This window comes from Pleurodeles waltl, chromosome 12, assembly GCF_031143425.1.
Source record: "Pleurodeles waltl isolate 20211129_DDA chromosome 12, aPleWal1.hap1.20221129, whole genome shotgun sequence".
Classification (NCBI taxonomy): domain Eukaryota; kingdom Metazoa; phylum Chordata; class Amphibia; order Caudata; family Salamandridae; genus Pleurodeles; species Pleurodeles waltl.
The window spans coordinates 126172090-126197849 of record NC_090451.1 but is presented as its reverse complement, the minus strand read 5'-3'; the positions used below and the strand labels follow the sequence as shown (position 1 = coordinate 126197849).

Sequence of the window (25760 nt, the reverse complement as noted above, 5' to 3'; positions counted from 1 at the left end):
AGGTCTGCACGGCCATTTTGCACAATTTTGTTGTGATATAAAGTTTCGGTAGAGCTCAATGAGAGCTGGTAGTTATGGCCGAGTGGTTAAGGTGATGGGCTTGAAATCCTTTGGGGGTTCCCTGCACGGGTTTGAATCCTGCTGACTACCTCTGTTGTTTATTTTAAACCTGATTTTTAAAATAACTGTGAAGAACACATTTACCAACTTTATTTGGGAAGATAGATAATTTACTTTAAATCTTTATTTAACAGAGGTTCGATTTTATTTTGCAGAGAGAAGAGCGGGTGACCGCGTGGGGAGAACAAATGATTTGTTAAACCTTCCATTTGAAGGTGATCTAAGCAGAATGAAGCAAAACAACAGCAGCGCCAATCAGCCGATTTCTTGGAGTCCACGGTTTAGGAGTTTACTTAGAAGGAGACTGTAAAAGAGTTTTAAAATTAGGGACCTATTGGTAGAGTCACTGCTTATGCAAATTGAAGGGTCAGAAGGGAGATGCGTCATTAAGATCTGTAAAAATCCATCTCTGGCAGCGGTGGGATTTGAACCCACGCCTCCAAAGAGACTGGAGCCTTAATCCAGCGCCTTAGACCGCTCGGCCACGCTACCTGTTGCTCTCAGTGTCTGTGCACTTCATGAGCACCGTAACCCTGAGTCTCCTCACTTAGTGTGGAAAGTCGAGTTGATAAACCATTTCATGGACATGATTACAATGTCGGGAGGGTGATGTGGTAATTGAAGGTTATCTCTCTTACTCAGTCACTGCACAAGTCTTCTCCCACCTGCTCGGACCTAGTGCAATCACCTTAAAAGACAACACTCTCCGAGCAATGACTTCCAACCAAGGTATAAGCACCTGCTCTACATAGGCAATGTGACTCCATCATTTTCTAATGAAACAAGTGTTCATACTGGTGGGCTCATTTCTTTGGGTGGGATCTAATGAATGAGCAGTTCATTCAAAAATAACCGAGGAGTTGCACGTATTCATGACATCAGCCCTATTGCCGCACCCAGTCTCCCCAACATACTGTTTAGCTTTCCAGTGACGTCATGTCTTGTGTGGCCTATTCACATTCCGCTGTTAATATTTTTTAGCCAATAGAATTTCACAGGCTCCCGTCTTTGAGCTCACATTGAAAAGGCACAAGTCCCAAAATGCAACCGGGTGCTGTTTAAAACTCCAGCACTGGTGGGCGGTGCCCCAGGTGACATGGGGCCCACCTGGATGCTCTGACTGCCTTTCACGTGACAGTCACAGACACACACAGGACAGAGGTTCAAAAGCGATTCTGAAAGAAGTAAGGACAACAGGCCCACGTGAAACTAAACTTTTTAAATAGATGATTTTTGTTTCTATTGACCGGGTTCTCACTCGTTCTGCGCGCCAAGTCAAATGTAAATGAGCCTCGCAATAAAAATGCACAGAGGATGGTAAAATTCACTTCACTCTGCGCTCGTTGATGCTGAGAGCATGGTTGTCAGCCCGCACGCTTGTTATTTTGATGTGGAATTACTTGATTGCTTTGTGATAATTTTCATTACTCCGAATTGCAAGTTCCCCTACCCCAGTAATAATGTTTGAGGTATTGCTTCCCTACCACACCAACAAGGCCACCCTCTGACCAAGTCCTTTGCCTCTCTTCAGAACTACCATAAGCCCCTCCATGCACTAGGAACTTTTTGCTTGACGACCATCTAGGCGTCCTTGGAATATTGATATTTAGAAGTAACAATGTTTGTTTATTTTAACTAACTGACCTTTTTAGGGTCTCGCTTGATAGACTCTGTAGTATTCAGTAAAGGGCTTGGAGCCCGCATGTCTCTCACCATTTTTTTATTTATGTGGCACTCTTCTTTACAGTTTCCTAATTCATCAAGGCATGTCTTGCATCATTTCCGTTCCTCTCTGTAGAGCAGCGACCAAGCGTTGATTGATTCAGCTTAATCAGTGCCTGACCGCTGCTCCCCACCTGATCAAGGTACTATTTTTTCCTTTTACCTTCTAGTGCCCTGCAAACAGAAGGCTTGTGACTGGCAAAAACATGCCCAGCAGGACAACCAAAACTGTTAAGTTTTAAATTTAAATCGAACTTTCTTTTATTTTGCCAAATCGTCTTTTCCCACGTTCCACGCATGTTTTCTTTTGCTTTTGTTCGTGGGCACTCTTCTCAAAAGATGACGATTAGCTCGTTTAAAATATTGCAAATCAACAGTGTTTCTTTATTATGTGTAAATTCTGAAATTAATCTTTAACACATAATCCTGCGGTACACTTCAATCCATCCCACTCCAATCTTCCCCACTACAATCCACCCCATCCAGACCACTTCACCCACACTAATCCACCTCACTCCAGTCCAAATCACTCACCCGAATCCAATCCATTCTAACTCATCCTATTCCAATCCTCTCCACCCACCCCAAGCAAATCTGTCTCACTCCAATGTGCCCCACTATAATAAAAAACAATCTGCACCACTCCAAAACAATCTGTCCCACTTCGATCCAAAACAATCTGCCCCACTCCACTTCAAAACAATCTCCCCTACTCCAATTCAAAACAATCTACCCCACTGCAATCTGCTGCACTCCAATCAAAAACAAACTACCACACTGCAATCCAAAACAATCTGCCATACTGCAATCGAAAACAATCTGTCCCACCCAAGGCAGTGGTGGCTGGTGCACTTTGAAAGGAGTTGGTGGGAGGGAAAAATAGTTCATCTGAAGCTAAGTGAAGAAATTGGAATAAAATAGTGCATTTTAACCCCTTTGCTGCCAGCCTTTTCCCCCTCAGGTGCCAGACATTTTTTTGGCTATTTGGGGCAGGGCGCGCTTAGGCCCTCATAGATTTTTGTCCACATAAGCTATCCACGCCAAATTTGCGTCCTTTTTTTCCAACATCCTAGGGATTCTAGAGGTACCCAGACTTTGTGGGTTCCCCTGAAGGAGACCAAGAAATTAGCCAAAATACGGTAAACATTTTGTTTTAAAAAAGAAAAAAATGGAAAAAAGGGCTGGAGAAGAAGGCTTGTGGTTTTTGTCCCTGAAATTGGCATCAACAAAGGGTTTGCACTGCTAAAATCACCAGCTTCCCAGCTTTCAGGGACAGGCAGACTTGAATCAGAAAACCCAATTTTTCAACACAATTTTGGCATTTTACTGGGACATACCCCATTTTTACGATTTTGTGTGCTTTTAGCCTCCTTCCAGTCAGTGACAGAAATGGGTGTGAAACCAATGCTGGGTCCCAGTAACCTAAACATTTTTGAAAAGAAGACAACATTCTGAATTCAGCAATGGGTAACTTGTGTAGATCTTACAAGTGTTTCCTACAGAAAATAACAACTGAAATAAAAAAAAAATATTGAAATTGAGAAGAAAAAAACAGCCATTTTCCTCTACGTTTTACTCTGTAACTTTTTTCTGCAATGTCAGATTTTTGAAAGCAATATACCATTACGCCTGCTGGACTCTTCTGGTTGCGGGGATATATAGGGCTTGTAGGTTCATCAAGAACCCTAGGTATCCAGAGAAAATAAATGAGCTGCACCTTGCAGTGGGTTTTCATTCTATACCGGGTATACTGCAATTAATTTGCCGAAGTATATAGAGTGAAAAAAAGGTATCAAGAAAACCTTTCTATTTCCAAAATGGGCACAAGATAAGGAGTGAAGGAGCAGTGGTTATTTGCACATCTCTGAATTCTGGGGTGCCCACACTAGCATGCGAATTAAAGGGCATTTCTCAAATAGACGTCTTTTTTACACACTGTCTTATATTTGGAAGGAAAAAATGTAGATAAAGACAAGGGGCAGTAACTCTTGTTTTGCTATTCTATGTTTCCCCAAGTCTCCCGATAACATTTTTTACCTCACTTGTGTGGGTAGGCCTAGCGCCCGCGACAGGAAGTGCCCCAAAACACAACGTGGACACATCAAATTTTCCCAAAGAAAACCAAAACCTAGGTAAAAGACATTGTCATTTGCAACGCCAATAGCTCTAACTCTCACAAATGTGAGACCTTTCGCATTGCAAATGCTTGTTTTTTTGTGCAGGCAAGTGTGCGTGGAGCCTGCTTTGGTTCTTAAGACCTCAGACCTAAAGCAAAGCTTAGACAGAAACATAGCAATGTGCCCTTTGCACACAGTTAGAGATCCTACTAAATGGAGTCATATATAGGTCTGCACGGCCATTTTGCACAATTTTGTTGTGATATAAAGTTTCGGTAGAGCTCAATGAGAGCTGGTAGTTATGGCCGAGTGGTTAAGGTGATGGACTTGAAATCCTTTGGGGGTTCCCTGCACGGGTTTGAATCCTGCTGACTACCTCTGTTGTTTATTTTAAACCTGATTTTTAAAATAACTGTGAAGAACACATTTACCAACTTTATTTGGGAAGATAGATAATTTACTTTAAATCTTTATTTAACAGAGGTTCGATTTTATTTTGCAGAGAGAAGAGCGGGTGACCGCGTGGGGAGAACAAATGATTTGTTAAACCTTCCATTTGAAGATGATCTAAGCAGAATGAAGCAAAACAACAGCAGCGCCAATCAGCCGATTTCTTGGAGTCCACGGTTTAGGAGTTTACTTAGAAGGAGACTGTAAAAGAGTTTTACAATTAGGGACCTATTGGTAGAGTCACTGCTTATGCAAATTGAAGGGTCAGAAGGGAGATGCGTCATTAAGATCTGTAAAAATCCATCTCTGGCAGCGGTGGGATTTGAACCCACGCCTCCAAAGAGACTGGAGCCTTAATCCAGCGCCTTAGACCGCTCGGCCACTGTTGCTCTCAGTGTGTCTGTGCACTTCATGAGCACCGTAACCCTGAGTCTCCTCACTTAGTGTGGAAAGTCGAGTTGATAAACCATTTCATGGACATGATTACAATGTCGGGAGGGTGATGTGGTAATTGAAGGTTATCTCTCTTACTCAGTCACTGCACAAGTCTTCTCCCACCTGCTCGGACCTAGTGCAATCACCTTAAAAGACAACACTCTCCGAGCAATGACTTCCAACCAAGGTATAAGCACCTGCTCTACATAGGCAATGTGACTCCATCATTTTCTAATGAAACAAGTGTTCATACCGGTGGGCTCATTTCTTTGGGTGGGATCTAATGAATGAGCAGTTCATTCAAAAATAACTGAGGAGTTGCACGTATTCATGACATCAGCCCTATTGCCGCACCCAGTCTCCCCAACATACTGTTTAGCTTTCCAGTGACGTCATGTCTTGTGTGGCCTATTCACATTCCGCTGTTAATATTTTTTAGCCAATAGAATTTCACAGGCTCCCGTCTTTGAGCTCACATTGAAAAGGCACAAGTCCCAAAATGCAACCGGGTGCTGTTTAAAACTCCAGCACTGGTGGGCGGTGCTCCAGGTGACATGGGGTCCACCTGGATGCCCTGACTGCCTTTCACGTGACAGTCACAGACACACACAGGACAGAGGTTCAAAAGCTATTCTGAAAGAAGTAAGGACAACAGGCCCACGTGAAACTAAACTTTTTAAATAGATGATTTTTGTTTCTATTGACCTGGTTCTCACTCGTTCTGCGCGCCAAGTCAAATGTAAATGAGCCTCGCAATAAAAATGCACAGAGGATGGTAAAATTCACTTCACTCTGCGCTCGTTGATGCTGAGAGCATGGTTGTCAGCCCGCACGCTTGTTATTTTGATGTGGAATTACTTGATTGCTTTGTGATAATTTTCATTACTCCGAATTGCAAGTTCCCCTACCCCAGTAATAATGTTTGAGGTATTGCTTCCCTACCACACCAAGAAGGCCACCCTCTGACCAAGTCCTTTGCCTCTCTTCAGAACTACCATAAGCCCCTCCATGCACTAGGAACTTTTTGCTTGACGACCATCTAGGCGTCCTTGGAATATTGATTTTTAGAAGTAACAATGTTTGTTTATTTTAACTAACTGACCTTTTTAGGGTCTCGCTTGATAGACTCTGTAGTATTCAGTAAAGGGCTTGGAGCCCGCATGTCTCTCACCATTTTTTTATTTATGTGGCACTCTTCTTTACAGTTTCCTAATTCATCAAGGCATGTCTTGCATCATTTCCGTTCCTCTCTGTAGAGCAGCGACCAAGCGTTGATTGATTCAGCTTAATCAGTGCCTGACCGCTGCTCCCCACCTGATCAAGGTACTATTTTTTCCTTTTACCTTCTAGTGCCCTGCAAACAGAAGGCTTGTGACTGGCAAAAACATGCCCAGCAGGACAACCAAAACTGTTAAGTTTTAAATTTAAATCGAACTTTCTTTTATTTTGCCAAATCGTCTTTTCCCACGTTCCACGCATGTTTTCTTTTGCTTTTGTTCGTGGGCACTCTTCTCAAAAGATGACGATTAGCTCGTTTAAAATATTGCAAATCAACAGTGTTTCTTTATTATGTGTAAATTCTGAAATTAATCTTTAACACATAATCCTGCGGTACACTTCAATCCACCCCACTCCAATCTTCCCCACTACAATCCACCCCATCCAGACCACTTCACCCACACTAATCCACCTCACTCCAGTCCAAATCACTCACCCGAATCCAATCCACTCTAACTCATCCTACTCCAATCCTCTCCACCCACCCCAAGCAAATCTGTCTCACTCCAATGTGCCCCACTATAATAAAAAACAATCTGCACCACTCCAAAACAATCTGTCCCACTTCGATCCAAAACAATCTGCCCCACTCCAATCTGCCCGACTCCACTTCAAAACAATCTCCCCTACTCCAATTCAAAACAATCTACCCCACTGCAATCTGCTGCACTCCAATCAAAAACAAACTACCACACTGCAATCCAAAACAATCTGCCATACTGCAATCGAAAACAATCTGTCCCACCCAAGGCAGTGGTGGCTGGTGCACTTTGAAAGGAGTTGGTGGGAGGGAAAAATAGTTCATCTGAAGCTAAGTGAAGAAATTGGAATAAAATAGTGCATTTTAACCCCTTCGCTGCCAGCCTTTTCCCCCTCAGGTGCCAGGCATTTTTTTGGCTATTTGGGGCAGGGCGCGCTTAGGCCCTCATAGATTTTTGTCCACATAAGCTATCCACGCCAAATTTGCGTCCTTTTTTTCCAACATCCTAGGGATTCTAGAGGTACCCAGACTTTGTGGGTTCCCCTGAAGGAGACCAAGAAATTAGCCAAAATACGGTAAACATTTTGTTTTAAAAAAGAAAAAAATGGAAAAAAGGGCTGGAGAAGAAGGCTTGTGGTTTTTGTCCCTGAAATTGGCATCAACAAAGGGTTTGCACTGCTAAAATCACCAGCTTCCCAGCTTTCAGGGACAGGCAGACTTGAATCAGAAAACCCAATTTTTCAACACAATTTTGGCATTTTACTGGGACATACCCCATTTTTACGATTTTGTGTGCTTTTAGCCTCCTTCCAGTCAGTGACAGAAATGGGTGTGAAACCAATGCTGGGTCCCAGTAACCTAAACATTTTTGAAAAGAAGACAACATTCTGAATTCAGCAATGGGTAACTTGTGTAGATCTTACAAGTGTTTCCTACAGAAAATAACAACTGAAATAAAAAAAAAATATTGAAATTGAGAAGAAAAAAACAGCCATTTTCCTCTACGTTTTACTCTGTAACTTTTTTCTGCAATGTCAGATTTTTGAAAGCAATATACCATTACGCCTGCTGGACTCTTCTGGTTGCGGGGATATATAGGGCTTGTAGGTTCATCAAGAACCCTAGGTATCCAGAGAAAATAAATGAGCTGCACCTTGCAGTGGGTTTTCATTCTATACCGGGTATACTGCAATTAATTTGCCGAAGTATATAGAGTGAAAAAAAGGTATCAAGAAAACCTTTCTATTTCCAAAATGGGCACAAGATAAGGAGTGAAGGAGCAGTGGTTATTTGCACATCTCTGAATTCTGGGGTGCCCACACTAGCATGCAAATTAAAGGGCATTTCTCAAATAGACGTCTTTTTTACACACTGTCTTATATTTGGAAGGAAAAAATGTAGATAAAGACAAGGGGCAGTAACTCTTGTTTTGCTATTCTATGTTTCCCCAAGTCTCCCGATAACATTTTTTACCTCACTTGTGTGGGTAGGCCTAGCGCCCGCGACAGGAAGTGCCCCAAAACACAACGTGGACACATCAAATTTTCCCAAAGAAAACCAAAACCTAGGTAAAAGACATTGTCATTTGCAACGCCAATAGCTCTAACTCTCACAAATGTGAGACCTTTCGCATTGCAAATGCTTGTTTTTTTGTGCAGGCAAGTGTGCGTGGAGCCTGCTTTGGTTCTTAAGACCTCAGACCTAAAGCAAAGCTTAGACAGAAACATAGCAATGTGCCCTTTGCACACAGTTAGAGATCCTACTAAATGGAGTCATATATAGGTCTGCACGGCCATTTTGCACAATTTTGTTGTGATATAAAGTTTCGGTAGAGCTCAATGAGAGCTGGTAGTTATGGCCGAGTGGTTAAGGTGATGGGCTTGAAATCCTTTGGGGGTTCCCTGCACGGGTTTGAATCCTGCTGACTACCTCTGTTGTTTATTTTAAACCTGATTTTTAAAATAACTGTGAAGAACACATTTACCAACTTTATTTGGGAAGATAGATAATTTACTTTAAATCTTTATTTAACAGAGGTTCGATTTTATTTTGCAGAGAGAAGAGCGGGTGACCGCGTGGGGAGAACAAATGATTTGTTAAACCTTCCATTTGAAGGTGATCTAAGCAGAATGAAGCAAAACAACAGCAGCGCCAATCAGCCGATTTCTTGGAGTCCACGGTTTAGGAGTTTACTTAGAAGGAGACTGTAAAAGAGTTTTAAAATTAGGGACCTATTGGTAGAGTCACTGCTTATGCAAATTGAAGGGTCAGAAGGGAGATGCGTCATTAAGATCTGTAAAAATCCATCTCTGGCAGCGGTGGGATTTGAACCCACGCCTCCAAAGAGACTGGAGCCTTAATCCAGCGCCTTAGACCGCTCGGCCACGCTACCTGTTGCTCTCAGTGTCTGTGCACTTCATGAGCACCGTAACCCTGAGTCTCCTCACTTAGTGTGGAAAGTCGAGTTGATAAACCATTTCATGGACATGATTACAATGTCGGGAGGGTGATGTGGTAATTGAAGGTTATCTCTCTTACTCAGTCACTGCACAAGTCTTCTCCCACCTGCTCGGACCTAGTGCAATCACCTTAAAAGACAACACTCTCCGAGCAATGACTTCCAACCAAGGTATAAGCACCTGCTCTACATAGGCAATGTGACTCCATCATTTTCTAATGAAACAAGTGTTCATACTGGTGGGCTCATTTCTTTGGGTGGGATCTAATGAATGAGCAGTTCATTCAAAAATAACCGAGGAGTTGCACGTATTCATGACATCAGCCCTATTGCCGCACCCAGTCTCCCCAACATACTGTTTAGCTTTCCAGTGACGTCATGTCTTGTGTGGCCTATTCACATTCCGCTGTTAATATTTTTTAGCCAATAGAATTTCACAGGCTCCCGTCTTTGAGCTCACATTGAAAAGGCACAAGTCCCAAAATGCAACCGGGTGCTGTTTAAAACTCCAGCACTGGTGGGCGGTGCCCCAGGTGACATGGGGCCCACCTGGATGCTCTGACTGCCTTTCACGTGACAGTCACAGACACACACAGGACAGAGGTTCAAAAGCGATTCTGAAAGAAGTAAGGACAACAGGCCCACGTGAAACTAAACTTTTTAAATAGATGATTTTTGTTTCTATTGACCGGGTTCTCACTCGTTCTGCGCGCCAAGTCAAATGTAAATGAGCCTCGCAATAAAAATGCACAGAGGATGGTAAAATTCACTTCACTCTGCGCTCGTTGATGCTGAGAGCATGGTTGTCAGCCCGCACGCTTGTTATTTTGATGTGGAATTACTTGATTGCTTTGTGATAATTTTCATTACTCCGAATTGCAAGTTCCCCTACCCCAGTAATAATGTTTGAGGTATTGCTTCCCTACCACACCAACAAGGCCACCCTCTGACCAAGTCCTTTGCCTCTCTTCAGAACTACCATAAGCCCCTCCATGCACTAGGAACTTTTTGCTTGACGACCATCTAGGCGTCCTTGGAATATTGATATTTAGAAGTAACAATGTTTGTTTATTTTAACTAACTGACCTTTTTAGGGTCTCGCTTGATAGACTCTGTAGTATTCAGTAAAGGGCTTGGAGCCCGCATGTCTCTCACCATTTTTTTATTTATGTGGCACTCTTCTTTACAGTTTCCTAATTCATCAAGGCATGTCTTGCATCATTTCCGTTCCTCTCTGTAGAGCAGCGACCAAGCGTTGATTGATTCAGCTTAATCAGTGCCTGACCGCTGCTCCCCACCTGATCAAGGTACTATTTTTTCCTTTTACCTTCTAGTGCCCTGCAAACAGAAGGCTTGTGACTGGCAAAAACATGCCCAGCAGGACAACCAAAACTGTTAAGTTTTAAATTTAAATCGAACTTTCTTTTATTTTGCCAAATCGTCTTTTCCCACGTTCCACGCATGTTTTCTTTTGCTTTTGTTCGTGGGCACTCTTCTCAAAAGATGACGATTAGCTCGTTTAAAATATTGCAAATCAACAGTGTTTCTTTATTATGTGTAAATTCTGAAATTAATCTTTAACACATAATCCTGCGGTACACTTCAATCCATCCCACTCCAATCTTCCCCACTACAATCCACCCCATCCAGACCACTTCACCCACACTAATCCACCTCACTCCAGTCCAAATCACTCACCCGAATCCAATCCATTCTAACTCATCCTATTCCAATCCTCTCCACCCACCCCAAGCAAATCTGTCTCACTCCAATGTGCCCCACTATAATAAAAAACAATCTGCACCACTCCAAAACAATCTGTCCCACTTCGATCCAAAACAATCTGCCCCACTCCACTTCAAAACAATCTCCCCTACTCCAATTCAAAACAATCTACCCCACTGCAATCTGCTGCACTCCAATCAAAAACAAACTACCACACTGCAATCCAAAACAATCTGCCATACTGCAATCGAAAACAATCTGTCCCACCCAAGGCAGTGGTGGCTGGTGCACTTTGAAAGGAGTTGGTGGGAGGGAAAAATAGTTCATCTGAAGCTAAGTGAAGAAATTGGAATAAAATAGTGCATTTTAACCCCTTTGCTGCCAGCCTTTTCCCCCTCAGGTGCCAGACATTTTTTTGGCTATTTGGGGCAGGGCGCGCTTAGGCCCTCATAGATTTTTGTCCACATAAGCTATCCACGCCAAATTTGCGTCCTTTTTTTCCAACATCCTAGGGATTCTAGAGGTACCCAGACTTTGTGGGTTCCCCTGAAGGAGACCAAGAAATTAGCCAAAATACGGTAAACATTTTGTTTTAAAAAAGAAAAAAATGGAAAAAAGGGCTGGAGAAGAAGGCTTGTGGTTTTTGTCCCTGAAATTGGCATCAACAAAGGGTTTGCACTGCTAAAATCACCAGCTTCCCAGCTTTCAGGGACAGGCAGACTTGAATCAGAAAACCCAATTTTTCAACACAATTTTGGCATTTTACTGGGACATACCCCATTTTTACGATTTTGTGTGCTTTTAGCCTCCTTCCAGTCAGTGACAGAAATGGGTGTGAAACCAATGCTGGGTCCCAGTAACCTAAACATTTTTGAAAAGAAGACAACATTCTGAATTCAGCAATGGGTAACTTGTGTAGATCTTACAAGTGTTTCCTACAGAAAATAACAACTGAAATAAAAAAAAAATATTGAAATTGAGAAGAAAAAAACAGCCATTTTCCTCTACGTTTTACTCTGTAACTTTTTTCTGCAATGTCAGATTTTTGAAAGCAATATACCATTACGCCTGCTGGACTCTTCTGGTTGCGGGGATATATAGGGCTTGTAGGTTCATCAAGAACCCTAGGTATCCAGAGAAAATAAATGAGCTGCACCTTGCAGTGGGTTTTCATTCTATACCGGGTATACTGCAATTAATTTGCCGAAGTATATAGAGTGAAAAAAAGGTATCAAGAAAACCTTTCTATTTCCAAAATGGGCACAAGATAAGGAGTGAAGGAGCAGTGGTTATTTGCACATCTCTGAATTCTGGGGTGCCCACACTAGCATGCGAATTAAAGGGCATTTCTCAAATAGACGTCTTTTTTACACACTGTCTTATATTTGGAAGGAAAAAATGTAGATAAAGACAAGGGGCAGTAACTCTTGTTTTGCTATTCTATGTTTCCCCAAGTCTCCCGATAACATTTTTTACCTCACTTGTGTGGGTAGGCCTAGCGCCCGCGACAGGAAGTGCCCCAAAACACAACGTGGACACATCAAATTTTCCCAAAGAAAACCAAAACCTAGGTAAAAGACATTGTCATTTGCAACGCCAATAGCTCTAACTCTCACAAATGTGAGACCTTTCGCATTGCAAATGCTTGTTTTTTTGTGCAGGCAAGTGTGCGTGGAGCCTGCTTTGGTTCTTAAGACCTCAGACCTAAAGCAAAGCTTAGACAGAAACATAGCAATGTGCCCTTTGCACACAGTTAGAGATCCTACTAAATGGAGTCATATATAGGTCTGCACGGCCATTTTGCACAATTTTGTTGTGATATAAAGTTTCGGTAGAGCTCAATGAGAGCTGGTAGTTATGGCCGAGTGGTTAAGGTGATGGACTTGAAATCCTTTGGGGGTTCCCTGCACGGGTTTGAATCCTGCTGACTACCTCTGTTGTTTATTTTAAACCTGATTTTTAAAATAACTGTGAAGAACACATTTACCAACTTTATTTGGGAAGATAGATAATTTACTTTAAATCTTTATTTAACAGAGGTTCGATTTTATTTTGCAGAGAGAAGAGCGGGTGACCGCGTGGGGAGAACAAATGATTTGTTAAACCTTCCATTTGAAGATGATCTAAGCAGAATGAAGCAAAACAACAGCAGCGCCAATCAGCCGATTTCTTGGAGTCCACGGTTTAGGAGTTTACTTAGAAGGAGACTGTAAAAGAGTTTTACAATTAGGGACCTATTGGTAGAGTCACTGCTTATGCAAATTGAAGGGTCAGAAGGGAGATGCGTCATTAAGATCTGTAAAAATCCATCTCTGGCAGCGGTGGGATTTGAACCCACGCCTCCAAAGAGACTGGAGCCTTAATCCAACGCCTTAGACCGCTCGGCCACTGTTGCTCTCAGTGTGTCTGTGCACTTCATGAGCACCGTAACCCTGAGTCTCCTCACTTAGTGTGGAAAGTCGAGTTGATAAACCATTTCATGGACATGATTACAATGTCGGGAGGGTGATGTGGTAATTGAAGGTTATCTCTCTTACTCAGTCACTGCACAAGTCTTCTCCCACCTGCTCGGACCTAGTGCAATCACCTTAAAAGACAACACTCTCCGAGCAATGACTTCCAACCAAGGTATAAGCACCTGCTCTACATAGGCAATGTGACTCCATCATTTTCTAATGAAACAAGTGTTCATACCGGTGGGCTCATTTCTTTGGGTGGGATCTAATGAATGAGCAGTTCATTCAAAAATAACTGAGGAGTTGCACGTATTCATGACATCAGCCCTATTGCCGCACCCAGTCTCCCCAACATACTGTTTAGCTTTCCAGTGACGTCATGTCTTGTGTGGCCTATTCACATTCCGCTGTTAATATTTTTTAGCCAATAGAATTTCACAGGCTCCCGTCTTTGAGCTCACATTGAAAAGGCACAAGTCCCAAAATGCAACCGGGTGCTGTTTAAAACTCCAGCACTGGTGGGCGGTGCTCCAGGTGACATGGGGTCCACCTGGATGCCCTGACTGCCTTTCACGTGACAGTCACAGACACACACAGGACAGAGGTTCAAAAGCTATTCTGAAAGAAGTAAGGACAACAGGCCCACGTGAAACTAAACTTTTTAAATAGATGATTTTTGTTTCTATTGACCTGGTTCTCACTCGTTCTGCGCGCCAAGTCAAATGTAAATGAGCCTCGCAATAAAAATGCACAGAGGATGGTAAAATTCACTTCACTCTGCGCTCGTTGATGCTGAGAGCATGGTTGTCAGCCCGCACGCTTGTTATTTTGATGTGGAATTACTTGATTGCTTTGTGATAATTTTCATTACTCCGAATTGCAAGTTCCCCTACCCCAGTAATAATGTTTGAGGTATTGCTTCCCTACCACACCAAGAAGGCCACCCTCTGACCAAGTCCTTTGCCTCTCTTCAGAACTACCATAAGCCCCTCCATGCACTAGGAACTTTTTGCTTGACGACCATCTAGGCGTCCTTGGAATATTGATTTTTAGAAGTAACAATGTTTGTTTATTTTAACTAACTGACCTTTTTAGGGTCTCGCTTGATAGACTCTGTAGTATTCAGTAAAGGGCTTGGAGCCCGCATGTCTCTCACCATTTTTTTATTTATGTGGCACTCTTCTTTACAGTTTCCTAATTCATCAAGGCATGTCTTGCATCATTTCCGTTCCTCTCTGTAGAGCAGCGACCAAGCGTTGATTGATTCAGCTTAATCAGTGCCTGACCGCTGCTCCCCACCTGATCAAGGTACTATTTTTTCCTTTTACCTTCTAGTGCCCTGCAAACAGAAGGCTTGTGACTGGCAAAAACATGCCCAGCAGGACAACCAAAACTGTTAAGTTTTAAATTTAAATCGAACTTTCTTTTATTTTGCCAAATCGTCTTTTCCCACGTTCCACGCATGTTTTCTTTTGCTTTTGTTCGTGGGCACTCTTCTCAAAAGATGACGATTAGCTCGTTTAAAATATTGCAAATCAACAGTGTTTCTTTATTATGTGTAAATTCTGAAATTAATCTTTAACACATAATCCTGCGGTACACTTCAATCCACCCCACTCCAATCTTCCCCACTACAATCCACCCCATCCAGACCACTTCACCCACACTAATCCACCTCACTCCAGTCCAAATCACTCACCCGAATCCAATCCACTCTAACTCATCCTACTCCAATCCTCTCCACCCACCCCAAGCAAATCTGTCTCACTCCAATGTGCCCCACTATAATAAAAAACAATCTGCACCACTCCAAAACAATCTGTCCCACTTCGATCCAAAACAATCTGCCCCACTCCAATCTGCCCGACTCCACTTCAAAACAATCTCCCCTACTCCAATTCAAAACAATCTACCCCACTGCAATCTGCTGCACTCCAATCAAAAACAAACTACCACACTGCAATCCAAAACAATCTGCCATACTGCAATCGAAAACAATCTGTCCCACCCAAGGCAGTGGTGGCTGGTGCACTTTGAAAGGAGTTGGTGGGAGGGAAAAATAGTTCATCTGAAGCTAAGTGAAGAAATTGGAATAAAATAGTGCATTTTAACCCCTTCGCTGCCAGCCTTTTCCCCCTCAGGTGCCAGGCATTTTTTTGGCTATTTGGGGCAGGGCGCGCTTAGGCCCTCATAGATTTTTGTCCACATAAGCTATCCACGCCAAATTTGCGTCCTTTTTTTCCAACATCCTAGGGATTCTAGAGGTACCCAGACTTTGTGGGTTCCCCTGAAGGAGACCAAGAAATTAGCCAAAATACGGTAAACATTTTGTTTTAAAAAAGAAAAAAATGGAAAAAAGGGCTGGAGAAGAAGGCTTGTGGTTTTTGTCCCTGAAATTGGCATCAACAAAGGGTTTGCACTGCTAAAATCACCAGCTTCCCAGCTTTCAGGGACAGGCAGACTTGAATCAGAAAACCCAATTTTTCAACACAATTTTGGCATTTTACTGGGACATACCCCATTTTTACGATTTTGTGTGCTTTTAGCCTCCTTCCAGTCAGTGACAGAAATGGGTGTGAAACCAATGCTGGGTCCCAGTAACCTAAACATTTTTGAAAAGAAGACAACATTCTGAATTCAGCAATGGGTAACTTGTGTAGATCTTACAAGTGTTTCCTACAGAAAATAACAACTGAAATAAAAAAAAAATATTGAAATTGAGAAGAAAAAAACAGCCATTTTCCTCTACGTTTTACTCTGTAACTTTTTTCTGCAATGTCAGATTTTTGAAAGCAATATACCATTACGCCTGCTGGACTCTTCTGGTTGCGGGGATATATAGGGCTTGTAGGTTCATCAAGAACCCTAGGTATCCAGAGAAAATAAATGAGCTGCACCTTGCAGTGGGTTTTCATTCTATACCGGGTATACTGCAATTAATTTGCCGAAGTATATAGAGTGAAAAAAAGGTATCAAGAAAACCTTTCTATTTCCAAAATGGGCACAAGATAAGGAGTGAAGGAGCAGTGGTTATTTGCACATCTCTGAATTCTGGGGTGCCCACACTAGCATGCAAATTAAAGGGCATTTCTCAAATAGACGTCTTTTTTACACACTGTCTTATATTTGGAAGGAAAAAATGTAGATAAAGACAAGGGGCAGTAACTCTTGTTTTGCTATTCTATGTTTCCCCAAGTCTCCCGATAACATTTTTTACCTCACTTGTGTGGGTAGGCCTAGCGCCCGCGACAGGAAGTGCCCCAAAACACAACGTGGACACATCAAATTTTCCCAAAGAAAACCAAAACCTAGGTAAAAGACATTGTCATTTGCAACGCCAATAGCTCTAACTCTCACAAATGTGAGACCTTTCGCATTGCAAATGCTTGTTTTTTTGTGCAGGCAAGTGTGCGTGGAGCCTGCTTTGGTTCTTAAGACCTCAGACCTAAAGCAAAGCTTAGACAGAAACATAGCAATGTGCCCTTTGCACACAGTTAGAGATCCTACTAAATGGAGTCATATATAGGTCTGCACGGCCATTTTGCACAATTTTGTTGTGATATAAAGTTTAGGTAGAGCTCAATGAGAGCTGGTAGTTATGGCCGAGTGGTTAAGGTGATGGGCTTGAAATCCTTTGGGGGTTCCCTGCACGGGTTTGAATCCTGCTGACTACCTCTGTTGTTTATTTTAAACCTGATTTTTAAAATAACTGTGAAGAACACATTTACCAACTTTATTTGGGAAGATAGATAATTTACTTTAAATCTTTATTTAACAGAGGTTCGATTTTATTTTGCAGAGAGAAGAGCGGGTGACCGCGTGGGGAGAACAAATGATTTGTTAAACCTTCCATTTGAAGGTGATCTAAGCAGAATGAAGCAAAACAACAGCAGCGCCAATCAGCCGATTTCTTGGAGTCCACGGTTTAGGAGTTTACTTAGAAGGAGACTGTAAAAGAGTTTTAAAATTAGGGACCTATTGGTAGAGTCACTGCTTATGCAAATTGAAGGGTCAGAAGGGAGATGCGTCATTAAGATCTGTAAAAATCCATCTCTGGCAGCGGTGGGATTTGAACCCACGCCTCCAAAGAGACTGGAGCCTTAATCCAGCGCCTTAGACCGCTCGGCCACGCTACCTGTTGCTCTCAGTGTGTCTGTGCACTTCATGAGCACCGTAACCCTGAGTCTCCTCACTTAGTGTGGAAAGTCGAGTTGATAAACCATTTCATGGACATGATTACAATGTCGGGAGGGTGATGTGGTAATTGAAGGTTATCTCTCTTACTCAGTCACTGCACAAGTCTTCTCCCACCTGCTCGGACCTAGTGCAATCACCTTAAAAGACAACACTCTCCGAGCAATGACTTCCAACCAAGGTATAAGCACCTGCTCTACATAGGCAATGTGACTCCATCATTTTCTAATGAAACAAGTGTTCATACTGGTGGGCTCATTTCTTTGGGTGGGATCTAATGAATGAGCAGTTCATTCAAAAATAACCGAGGAGTTGCACGTATTCATGACATCAGCCCTATTGCCGCACCCAGTCTCCCCAACATACTGTTTAGCTTTCCAGTGACGTCATGTCTTGTGTGGCCTATTCACATTCCGCTGTTAATATTTTTTAGCCAATAGAATTTCACAGGCTCCCGTCTTTGAGCTCACATTGAAAAGGCACAAGTCCCAAAATGCAACCGGGTGCTGTTTAAAACTCCAGCACTGGTGGGCGGTGCCCCAGGTGACATGGGGCCCACCTGGATGCTCTGACTGCCTTTCACGTGACAGTCACAGACACACACAGGACAGAGGTTCAAAAGCTATTCTGAAAGAAGTAAGGACAACAGGCCCACGTGAAACTAAACTTTTTAAATAGATGATTTTTGTTTCTATTGACCGGGTTCTCACTCGTTCTGCGCGCCAAGTCAAATGTAAATGAGCCTCGCAATAAAAATGCACAGAGGATGGTAAAATTCACTTCACTCTGCGCTCGTTGATGCTGAGAGCATGGTTGTCAGCCCGCACGCTTGTTATTTTGATGTGGAATTACTTGATTGCTTTGTGATAATTTTCATTACTCCGAATTGCAAGTTCCCCTACCCCAGTAATAATGTTTGAGGTATTGCTTCCCTACCACACCAACAAGGCCACCCTCTGACCAAGTCCTTTGCCTCTCTTCAGAACTACCATAAGCCCCTCCATGCACTAGGAACTTTTTGCTTGACGACCATCTAGGCGTCCTTGGAATATTGATATTTAGAAGTAACAATGTTTGTTTATTTTAACTAACTGACCTTTTTAGGGTCTCGCTTGATAGACTCTGTAGTATTCAGTAAAGGGCTTGGAGCCCGCATGTCTCTCACCATTTTTTTATTTATGTGGCACTCTTCTTTACAGTTTCCTAATTCATCAAGGCATGTCTTGCATCATTTCCGTTCCTCTCTGTAGAGCAGCGACCAAGCGTTGATTGATTCAGCTTAATCAGTGCCTGACCGCTGCTCCCCACCTGATCAAGGTACTATTTTTTCCTTTTACCTTCTAGTGCCCTGCAAACAGAAGGCTTGTGACTGGCAAAAACATGCCCAGCAGGACAACCAAAACTGTTAAGTTTTAAATTTAAATCGAACTTTCTTTTATTTTGCCAAATCGTCTTTTCCCACGTTCCACGCATGTTTTCTTTTGCTTTTGTTCGTGGGCACTCTTCTCAAAAGATGACGATTAGCTCGTTTAAAATATTGCAAATCAACAGTGTTTCTTTATTATGTGTAAATTCTGAAATTAATCTTTAACACATAATCCTGCGGTACACTTCAATCCACCCCACTCCAATCTTCCCCACTACAATCCACCCCATCCAGACCACTTCACCCACACTAATCCACCTCACTCCAGTCCAAATCACTCACCCGAATCCAATCCACTCTAACTCATCCTACTCCAATCCTCTCCACCCACCCCAAGCAAATCTGTCTCACTCCAATGTGCCCCACTATAATAAAAAACAATCTGCACCACTCCAAAACAATCTGTCCCACTTCGATCCAAAACAATCTGCCCCACTCCAATCTGCCCGACTCCACTTCAAAACAATCTCCCCTACTCCAATTCAAAACAATCTACCCCACTGCAATCTGCTGCACTCCAATCAAAAACAAACTACCACACTGCAATCGAAAACAATCTGTCCCACCCAAGGCAGTGGTGGCTGGTGCACTTTGAAAGGAGTTGGTGGGAGGGAAAAATAGTTCATCTGAAGCTAAGTGAAGAAATTGGAATAAAATAGTGCATTTTAACCCCTTCGCTGCCAGCCTTTTCCCTCAGGTGCCAGGCATTTTTTTGGCTATTTGGGGCAGGGCGCGCTTAGGCCCTCATAGATTTTTGTCCACATAAGCTATCCACGCCAAATTTGCGTCCTTTTTTTCCAACATCCTAGGGATTCTAGAGGTACCCAGACTTTGTGGGTTCCCCTGAAGGAGACCAAGAAATTAGCCAAAATACAGTAAACATTTTGTTTTAAAAAAGAAAAAAATGGAAAAAAGGGCTGGAGAAGAAGGCTTGTGGTTTTTGTCCCTGAAATTGGCATCAACAAAGGGTTTGCACTGCTAAAATCACCAGCTTCCCAGCTTTCAGGGACAGGCAGACTTGAATCAGAAAACCCAATTTTTCAACACAATTTTGGCATTTTACTGGGACATACCCCATTTTTACGATTTTGTGTGCTTTTAGCCTCCTTCCAGTCAGTGACAGAAATGGGTGTGAAACCAATGCTGGGTCCCAGTAACCTAAACATTTTTGAAAAGAAGACAACATTCTGAATTCAGCAATGGGTAACTTGTGTAGATCTTACAAGTGTTTCCTACAGAAAATAACAACTGAAATAAAAAAAAAATATTGAAATTGAGAAGAAAAAAACAGCCATTTTCCTCTACGTTTTACTCTGTAACTTTTTTCTGCAATGTCAGATTTTTGAAAGCAATATACCATTACGCCTGCTGGACTCTTCTGGTTGCGGGGATATATAGGGCTTGTAGGTTCATCAAGAACCCTAGGTATCCAGAGAAAATAAATGAGCTGCACCTTTCAGTGGGTTTTCATTCTATACCGGGTATACTGCAATTAATTTGCCGAAGTATATAGAGTGAAAAATAGGTATCAAGAAAACCTTTCTATTTCCAAAATGGGCACAAGATAAGGAGTGAAGGAGCAGTGGTTATTTGCACATCTCTGAATTCTGGGGTGCCCACACTAGCATGCGAATTAAAGGGCATTTTTCAAATAGACGTCTTTTTTACACACTGTCTTATATTTGGAAGGAAAAAATGTAGATAAAGACAAGGGGCAGTAACTCTTGTTTTGCTATTCTATGTTTCCCCAAGTCTCCCGATAACATTTTTTACCTCACTTGTGTGGGTAGGCCTAGCGCCCGCGACAGGAAGTGCCCCAAAACACAACGTGGACACATCAAATTTTCCCAAAGAAAACCAAAACCTAGGTAAAAGACATTGTCATTTGCAACGCCAATAGCTCTAACTCTCACAAATGTGAGACCTTTCGCATTGCAAATGCTTGTTTTTTTGTGCAGGCAAGTGTGCGTGGAGCCTGCTTTGGTTCTTAAGACCTCAGACCTAAAGCAAAGCTTAGACAGAAACATAGCAATGTGCCCTTTGCACACAGTTAGAGATCCTACTAAATGGAGTCATATATAGGTCTGCTCGGCCATTTTGCACAATTTTGTTGTGATATAAAGTTTCGGTAGAGCTCAATGAGAGCTGGTAGTTATGGCCGAGTGGTTAAGGTGATGGGCTTGAAATCCTTTGGGGGTTCCCTGCACGGGTTTGAATCCTGCTGACTACCTCTGTTGTTTATTTTAAACCTGATTTTTAAAATAACTGTGAAGAACACATTTACCAACTTTATTTGGGAAGATAGATAATTTACTTTAAATCTTTATTTAACAGAGGTTCGATTTTATTTTGCAGAGAGAAGAGCGGGTGACCGCGTGGGGAGAACAAATGATTTGTTAAACCTTCCATTTGAAGGTGATCTAAGCAGAATGAAGCAAAACAACAGCAGCGCCAATCAGCCGATTTCTTGGAGTCCACGGTTTAGGAGTTTACTTAGAAGGAGACTGTAAAAGAGTTTTAAAATTAGGGACCTATTGGTAGAGTCACTGTTTATGCAAATTGAAGGGTCAGAAGGGAGATGCGTCATTAAGATCTGTAAAAATCCATCTCTGGCAGCGGTGGGATTTGAACCCACGCCTCCAAAGAGACTGGAGCCTTAATCCAGCGCCTTAGACCGCTCGGCCACGCTACCTGTTGCTCTCAGTGTGTCTGTGCACTTCATGAGCACCGTAACCCTGAGTCTCCTCACTTAGTGTGGAAAGTCGAGTTGATAAACCATTTCATGGACATGATTACAATGTCGGGAGGGTGATGTGGTAATTGAAGGTTATCTCTCTTACTCAGTCACTGCACAAGTCTTCTCCCACCTGCTCGGACCTAGTGCAATCACCTTAAAAGACAACACTCTCCCGAGCAATGACTTCCAACCAAGGTATAAGCACCTGCTCTACATAGGCAATGTGACTCCATCATTTTCTAATGAAACAAGTGTTCATACTGGTGGGCTCATTTCTTTGGGTGGGATCTAATGAATGAGCAGTTCATTCAAAAATAACTGAGGAGTTGCACGTATTCATGACATCAGCCCTATTGCCGCACCCAGTCTCCCCAACATACTGTTTAGCTTTCCAGTGACGTCATGTCTTGTGTGGCCTATTCACATTCCGCTGTTAATATTTTTTAGCCAATAGAATTTCACAGGCTCCCGTCTTTGAGCTCACATTGAAAAGGCACAAGTCCCAAAATGCAACCGGGTGCTGTTTAAAACTCCAGCACTGGTGGGCGGTGCCCCAGGTGACATGGGGTCCACCTGGATGCCCTGACTGCCTTTTCACGTGACAGTCACAGACACACTCAGGACAGAGGTTCAAAAGCTATTCTGAAAGAAGTAAGGACAACAGGCCCACGTGAAACTAAACTTTTTAAATAGATGATTTTTGTTTCTATTGACCTGGTTCTCACTCGTTCTGCGCGCCAAGTCAAATGTAAATGAGCCCCGCAATAAAAATGCACAGAGGATGGTAAAATTCACTTCACTCTGCGCTCGTTGATGCTGAGAGCATGGTTGTCAGCCCGCACGCTTGTTATTTTGATGTGGAATTACTTGATTGCTTTGTGATAATTTTCATTACTCCGAATTGCAAGCTCCCCTACCCCAGTAATAATGTTTGAGGTATTGCTTCCCTACCACACCAACAAGGCCACCCTCTGACCAAGTCCTTTGCCTCTCTTCAGAACTGCCATAAGCCCCTCCATGCACTAGGAACTTTTTGCTTGACGACCATCTAGGCGTCCTTGGAATATTGATATTTAGAAGTAACAATGTTTGTTTATTTTAACTAACTGACCTTTTTAGGGTCTCGCTTGATAGACTCTGTAGTACTCAGTAAAGGGCTTGGAGCCCGCATGTCTCTCACCATTTTTTTATTTATGTGGCACTCTTCTTTACAGTTTCCTAATTCATCAAGGCATGTCTTGCATCATTTCCGTTCCTCTCTGTAGAGCAGCGACCAAGCGTTGATTGATTCAGCTTAATCAGTGCCTGACCGCTGCTCCCCACCTGATCAAGGTACTATTTTTTCCTTTTACCTTCTAGTGCCCTGCAAACAGAAGGCTTGTGACTGGCAAAAACATGCCCAGCAGGACAACCAAAACTGTTAAGTTTTAAATTTAAATCGAACTTTCTTTTATTTTGCCAAATCGTCTTTTCCCACGTTCCACGCATGTTTTCTTTTGCTTTTGTTCGTGGGCACTCTTCTCAAAAGATGACGATTAGCTCGTTTAAAATATTGCAAATCAACAGTGTTTCTTTATTATGTGTAAATTCTGAAATTAATCTTTAACACATAATCCTGCGGTACACTTCAATCCACCCCACTCCAATCTTCCCCACTACAATCCACCCCATCCAGACCACTTCACCCACACTAATCCACCTCACTCCAGTCCAAATCACTCACCCGAATCCAATCCACTCTAACTCATCCTACTCCAATCCTCTCCACCCACCCCAAGCAAATCTGTCTCACTCCAATGTGCCCCACTATAATAAAAAACAATCTGCACCACTCCAAAACAATCTGTCCCACTTCGATCCAAAACAATCTGCCCCACTCCAATCTGCCCGACTCCACTTCAAAACAATCTCCCCTACTCCAATTCAAAACAATCTACCCCACTGCAATCTGCTGCACTCCAATCAAAAACAAACTACCACACTGCAATCCAAAACAATCTGCCATACTGCAATCGAAAACAATCTGTCCCACCCAAGGCAGTGGTGGCTGGTGCACTTTGAAAGGAGTTGGTGGGAGGGAAAAATAGTTCATCTGAAGCTAAGTGAAGAAATTGGAATAAAATAGTGCATTTTAACCCCTTCGCTGCCAGCCTTTTCCCCCTCAGGTGGCAGGCATTTTTTTGGCTATTTGGGGCAGGGCGCGCTTAGGCCCTCATAGATTTTTGTCCACATAAGCTATCCACGCCAAATTTGCGTCCTTTTTTTCCAACATCCTAGGGATTCTAGAGGTACCCAGACTTTGTGGGTTCCCCTGAAGGAGACCAAGAAATTAGCCAAAATACGGTAAACATTTTGTTTTAAAAAAGAAAAAAATGGAAAAAAGGGCTGGAGAAGAAGGCTTGTGGTTTTTGTCCCTGAAATTGGCATCAACAAAGGGTTTGCACTGCTAAAATCACCAGCTTCCCAGCTTTCAGGGACAGGCAGACTTGAATCAGAAAACCCAATTTTTCAACACAATTTTGGCATTTTACTGGGACATACCCCATTTTTACGATTTTGTGTGCTTTTAGCCTCCTTCCAGTCAGTGACAGAAATGGGTGTGAAACCAATGCTGGGTCCCAGTAACCTAAACATTTTTGAAAAGAAGACAACATTCTGAATTCAGCAATGGGTAACTTGTGTAGATCTTACAAGTGTTTCCTACAGAAAATAACAACTGAAATAAAAAAAAAATATTGAAATTGAGAAGAAAAAAACAGCCATTTTCCTCTACGTTTTACTCTGTAACTTTTTTCTGCAATGTCAGATTTTTGAAAGCAATATACCATTACGCCTGCTGGACTCTTCTGGTTGCGGGGATATATAGGGCTTGTAGGTTCATCAAGAACCCTAGGTATCCAGAGAAAATAAATGAGCTGCACCTTGCAGTGGGTTTTCATTCTATACCGGGTATACTGCAATTAATTTGCCGAAGTATATAGAGTGAAAAAAAGGTATCAAGAAAACCTTTCTATTTCCAAAATGGGCACAAGATAAGGAGTGAAGGAGCAGTGGTTATTTGCACATCTCTGAATTCTGGGGTGCCCACACTAGCATGCGAATTAAAGGGCATTTCTCAAATAGACGTCTTTTTTACACACTGTCTTATATTCGGAAGGAAAAAATGTAGATAAAGACAAGGGGCAGTAACTCTTGTTTTGCTATTCTATGTTTCCCCAAGTCTCCCGATAACATTTTTTACCTCACTTGTGTGGGTAGGCCTAGCGCCCGCGACAGGAAGTGCCCCAAAACACAACGTGGACACATCAAATTTTCCCAAAGAAAACCAAAACCTAGGTAAAAGACATTGTCATTTGCAACGCCAATAGCTCTAACTCTCACAAATGTGAGACCTTTCGCATTGCAAATGCTTGTTTTTTTGTGCAGGCAAGTGTGCGTGGAGCCTGCTTTGGTTCTTAAGACCTCAGACCTAAAGCAAAGCTTAGACAGAAACATAGCAATGTGCCCTTTGCACACAGTTAGAGATCCTACTAAATGGAGTCATATATAGGTCTGCACGGCCATTTTGCACAATTTTGTTGTGATATAAAGTTTCGGTAGAGCTCAATGAGAGCTGGTAGTTATGGCCGAGTGGTTAAGGTGATGGACTTGAAATCCTTTGGGGGTTCCCTGCACGGGTTTGAATCCTGCTGACTACCTCTGTTGTTTATTTTAAACCTGATTTTTAAAATAACTGTGAAGAACACATTTACCAACTTTATTTGGGAAGATAGATAATTTACTTTAAATCTTTATTTAACAGAGGTTCGATTTTATTTTGCAGAGAGAAGAGCGGGTGACCGCGTGGGGAGAACAAATGATTTGTTAAACCTTCCATTTGAAGATGATCTAAGCAGAATGAAGCAAAACAACAGCAGCGCCAATCAGCCGATTTCTTGGAGTCCACGGTTTAGGAGTTTACTTAGAAGGAGACTGTAAAAGAGTTTTACAATTAGGGACCTATTGGTAGAGTCACTGCTTATGCAAATTGAAGGGTCAGAAGGGAGATGCGTCATTAAGATCTGTAAAAATCCATCTCTGGCAGCGGTGGGATTTGAACCCACGCCTCCAAAGAGACTGGAGCCTTAATCCAGCGCCTTAGACCGCTCGGCCACTGTTGCT

At 42.5% G+C, this 25760-nt stretch overlaps 9 non-coding genes across 9 annotated transcripts; 3 read left to right on the top strand and 6 right to left on the bottom strand.

Moving 5' to 3' along the window:
- Positions 1-530: 530 nt before the first annotated feature.
- TRNAL-AAG (transfer RNA leucine (anticodon AAG)) lies at positions 531-612 on the bottom strand. The gene has a single exon. It is a non-coding gene; the product is annotated as a tRNA-Leu (tRNA).
- Positions 613-4254: 3642 nt separating this feature from the next.
- On the top strand, positions 4255-4336 carry TRNAS-UGA (transfer RNA serine (anticodon UGA)). Its single transcript has one exon. It is a non-coding gene; the product is annotated as a tRNA-Ser (tRNA).
- A 380-nt stretch (positions 4337-4716) lies between these two features.
- On the bottom strand, positions 4717-4799 carry TRNAL-AAG (transfer RNA leucine (anticodon AAG)). The gene has a single exon. It is a non-coding gene; the product is annotated as a tRNA-Leu (tRNA).
- Positions 4800-8913: 4114 nt separating this feature from the next.
- On the bottom strand, positions 8914-8995 carry TRNAL-AAG (transfer RNA leucine (anticodon AAG)). The gene has a single exon. It is a non-coding gene; the product is annotated as a tRNA-Leu (tRNA).
- A 3642-nt stretch (positions 8996-12637) lies between these two features.
- Positions 12638-12719, top strand: TRNAS-UGA (transfer RNA serine (anticodon UGA)). Its single transcript has one exon. It is a non-coding gene; the product is annotated as a tRNA-Ser (tRNA).
- A 4577-nt stretch (positions 12720-17296) lies between these two features.
- TRNAL-AAG (transfer RNA leucine (anticodon AAG)) lies at positions 17297-17378 on the bottom strand. Its single transcript has one exon. It is a non-coding gene; the product is annotated as a tRNA-Leu (tRNA).
- Positions 17379-21472: 4094 nt separating this feature from the next.
- Positions 21473-21554, bottom strand: TRNAL-AAG (transfer RNA leucine (anticodon AAG)). The gene has a single exon. It is a non-coding gene; the product is annotated as a tRNA-Leu (tRNA).
- A 3661-nt stretch (positions 21555-25215) lies between these two features.
- TRNAS-UGA (transfer RNA serine (anticodon UGA)) lies at positions 25216-25297 on the top strand. The gene has a single exon. It is a non-coding gene; the product is annotated as a tRNA-Ser (tRNA).
- Positions 25298-25677: 380 nt separating this feature from the next.
- Positions 25678-25760, bottom strand: TRNAL-AAG (transfer RNA leucine (anticodon AAG)). The gene has a single exon. It is a non-coding gene; the product is annotated as a tRNA-Leu (tRNA).